This window comes from Corvus brachyrhynchos, unplaced genomic scaffold (genome assembly GCF_000691975.1).
Source record: "Corvus brachyrhynchos isolate BGI_N302 unplaced genomic scaffold, ASM69197v1 scaffold115, whole genome shotgun sequence".
In the NCBI taxonomy this organism is placed as follows: Eukaryota; Metazoa; Chordata; class Aves; order Passeriformes; family Corvidae; genus Corvus; species Corvus brachyrhynchos.
This window is the reverse complement of record NW_008239553.1, coordinates 13,043,245-13,047,652: the sequence shown is the minus strand read 5'-3', so window position 1 is coordinate 13,047,652 and position 4,408 is coordinate 13,043,245.

The window sequence follows — 4,408 nt, the reverse complement described above, 5'->3', positions numbered from 1 at the left end:
CTCTCCGCCTACCCGGCACCCTCAGGGAGTGCCACCGAGTTTGCTGAGATTTCCCTTGCAGTCGTCTCCCAGCCGTCAGAGCTGATGTTACCCAAAGTGTCCCCAGATCACCAGGGCAGCGGCGTTTTCCGTGGAGAAGGTGGGCAAGGAGCTGGTACCCACAGAAGCACGCTGTCCTTGCCGCCACTGCAGCCCTGAGGGGCTGGTGTTTCGTCTGAGACTCCAGGTGGAGCCCCTTTGCTGGTTGTAGGCAGACCCAGGGCATGAGGTTGATGCCAGGACAGAGATGAAAACCAAACTAGTGTAATGGTCTCCTGGCCAGAGGACACCAACCTGCACCATGTACTTTGGCCATTTCTCACATAAAATGGCTTAAACAAACAGGTCCGGAGCCTCAAGCATTTCTAATGATAGCTGCCAGCACACAAAATATGTTATTCAGGCATCAGGCCATCACTTACTGAGCTACTTTACATGCAGCAATGCCTTATATGAATATATAGGTGACCTATAGGAATATATTGCCTGTGTTATACCAAGACCTGGTGATATCTCACTGCCTCGGGAGGCTGGGCACTGGCAGCAAGAGTGGGCACACAGTGTGCTGCTGGCTGCTGCCCTCTGCCCTAGCCACTCCCTGACACCCCAGGCTGGCCAAGCCCACACTCTCTCCCTTTGTGTTGAGCAGGCCAGGGTGTGCAAATGGAAGTGAAAGGGACTGAAAACAAGTGAGGGTGGCAGGATGAAATGCCCCCAGAGATTTGTGCCTCAGACCAGCGTGTGTCAAAGAAAAAGGCCTGTTGTTCTGGTTCAGGTTTAGCAACTGCTTGTTACTCATTCCATTATCAGGCACATCACTTCCATCAGAGGTACTTTTAAAATGTCTATATGAGGCTCCCCTCAGTGGAGATAACAACAGGCACGCTGACGTGCATCCTTCCGGCCATTTTTCATGGACCTTTCACATGGCTTGCTTTGCTGCCATGAAAGTTGGTCTCATCTTGAGAAAGTGAGTCTGGCTTGTTGGGGAAGGGCTGCACCAGAATGGTATCTTGAGTGATTATAAGAGATCCATGTGTGCTCTGAAACTGTACTTTGGCACCTGTTGAGACTACTCATGCAAAACAGGGCAGTCTGAAATAAGCAGGCTTCAACAATCTACAAAGGAAGCAGACAGGGGAACTGAACAAAATTATCTCCTAGTACGATAAGCAACACTATTCACTAGATATGGTTCAACAAGATCTTAGGAGTTGTTATCTGGCTCATGGATACTGCCTTGTTCGAGATCTGCTGTTTATTAAGCTTTCATTGTAAACTCTTTCCTCACATTGATAGTGTGCTTTCACTGATGTCTCGGCAGAGAAACATTGGGTACCAAATCACTTACGATGCAAAAATTAAAAGACTGATGTGATTAAGTGGTTAAAATATAAAAAAATAACTGAAAACATAAGGTCAAGATTTGGACACTGGAGTGAATAAAGGCAGACTCTGAAATCTACACCTCATTATCCAAATAAGTAGTCAGATTTCCAAAGACTTGGAGGACCCTGCAGTTCCCTAAAGATGGTGTCGCTTTTTATTTCTCATCTGTTTCCAGTTCCATGTGAATTTGGTTGAATGAAGCTGCCTGTTCCTAGCTAAGAGACAAAGCATGCATTACAGAGATGGTTCAGGCAGAGAGCAGGATAGCACTACACAGGGATGGCTGGAGAGCCAGCTGGAGATAGGCAAAGAACTGAAAAGAAGAGGCCTCCTTGTGAGGAGCTCTCCCAGTTGGACAGCTGAGCAGGGACAGCCAGGAATACAAGCTGGATGTTGGGACAGCATCACCCAAGGAGATTTCTCCAGCAATTCCCCGTGGAAAGGACTCCAGTTGCCTACAGTCTGTATGCTGTGTGTGAGTCTGTATTAATCATTATGCCCAGTGATCAAGGAGTTGCAAAAAATAACCAGAAACAGCACAGTTTGTGCCTCCCTATAGGTATTTCAGAAAGCAAAATGTAGCTTCATGCTTTACAGAGTCCACTCCTGAACGGAGGCTGGCCAAAGAGAAAGTGAGAAAAGGAGCTATTCCCTTCATGCTCCCATCCTCTTCTTGCTCCTTTCAACCACAGCATGCAAGCACAATATTTCTTCATCTGAATTTTATAAGGTATTTTTAATCTTCCCTTAAAAGCACTGGTCAAGTTCTCTCATTTGCACCAGCAAAGCTAACAGGATCATATCACCCACTGAAATGTCAATATCTGGCCTTGTGTTTTTCCCAGGCAACAAAGCTTGACTGCCAGGACATTCCTCAGCCACTGAACTTTATACGAAGTACCTCCCTAAGAATTGCCTGTGCACACCTTGCTTTAACCCCTGGAGGCCCAGAACCACATTAGCATTCACATAACAATGTTCTGCCATGTATTTAATGCAATTATTCTTCAAAGCTATGCCTCCTTATATCTTCTGTCACTTCTGTTAAAGTATTTAACAAAATTATTATTAAAAAAAAAATCATGGTTTCCATTAAATGATACAAATAGAAAAGTAGTTTTGACTTCAGAAGGAGAAGGTTGTAAGAACAACCAGTAATATCTCATTGTTCCCAGATTATTTCCCTTGGCAGTTGCCTTTAATATGGCTGCTCAAGCACTGTATGTCAGGTCTTTCCAATTTGCAGACAAATCATTCAGCAAAAAGTAAAATTTACTATAAACAGCAAATATATTATTGACAAAACAAACTCTCTGGCTGATCCAAGAGAACTAGCTTGGCACTGCTAGACTATACTGTTAGACTATCGTTATCACAATGCAAGCACAGGCTGCTTTGTTGAGAGGACCATATCCAAGATAACTAAACAGAAGGACAAAGAGATAAATGAGGTATCAGAAGATGAGAGCAGAATAAACTCTTTCTCTTAGTAAGCAAAGTTGTCATAGTTCTGCAGGTGGGAGAGAGCATTATGTTCCAGACACAATGCTGCTGAAAACTTACAAAAGGGGCAAGGACACCAGCCAGTCCAAAAGTCCATATGTCAGAGCCCCACTGAAAGCTCAGTCCTATGTGGGAAAAAACTTGCATGAAAACAAAACAGTACCTTGAAACACCTGTTTGAGGTACTTCTTGCTCTTGACAAGCGGCTTAGGCTTCATGTTGTTGTTCTATAAATTCCACCTGTTAGAGGCTTAAAAAGGTTGAAAATGGCCTTTGTGCCTAGTTCCCTTACTCTCTGTCTTCTGGATTTGGAGTGTGCTGACAGACACAACACAGAGTTGCAATCCCCTGCCTTTCTTCTCTTCTAATCAGCAATGACAAGTTCATGCAGCATTAAAATAAGAGACTGGCAGCTGTGCATCACCTTGCTGCATAAACCAGTTGCTTGTGGGAGGACCCAGTGGGAGGGCCAGGAAACCATTGCCCTCCAGTACCTTGTCAGCTGTTTTTGATCGTGTCATGGTCATCTTGTCACACTTCACACACAGACGCTATTCAAGCCAAAACTTGAGCAAGAACATATGTTTTATATATACAGTCTTGACTGGCACAGAGCAAAACAATGGAGAATTCCCATTTTCCTTAGGGAGTCATCCCAGGGGCAACTCAAGTGTTATTCTCAGTATTAATAGCTCTTGCTTTGTTTCATCTCTGGTTTTCTCCAGTTTCAACTTCTAAGTACCAGATTTCACTATGTCTTTTTCCAATAGATTAAGAAGTCATCAACTATCATTAAAGTAGCCAGTGATAAAAAACTTAACTTTCTCTTCTATAAAAATACACAAATATAACATCTCTCGCAATAATTTATATTTTCTAATGCTTGTATTCCCATAGGTTTATCTAGATCATAGATTAGACAACTGGAGCTTAAAATGTTAATTTGGGATTGTTATCAGCATTCTGGTGTGTGCCTGTTCAACTCCCGTTTCAGAGCGGGGAAGAAAGGAGGATGGTATGTGGGAGTCTTCAAGCTGAGGACAAGGAAAACAGTCCTTGCAAATGTATTTGTTTTGTGTGGTCTTTTTGCGTCTGGCACTGGCTGGTATACAGCCCATAAGGTTCCCACATACCACAGCATACTGAATCTGTTTCTGAGTCCACAGGCTACAGCTGTAACTGCTGTGCAAGTGGTGCTGCACATGATGCATGTCACAGGTAAACTGTGTCAAGCCACATGCTGCAAGTTCACAGGCAGAGCTGGCTCAACAGCACTTGCAAAAACAAATTTTGCTGCCCTTAGGATGAGAGGCCTGGCTGCTCCTGCCAATGAGAAGGAGGTATAGAAGAGGGTGCTGGAGCTGTGACAAAGTACTGGAAGGAATCAGGAAGAGCCCTGGAGAGTTGGACCTGCTGCTCTAGCAGCCCCTGTGATGTGAGAGAGGGCCACGTCTGCTGCTGCAAGGGACAGTTCATA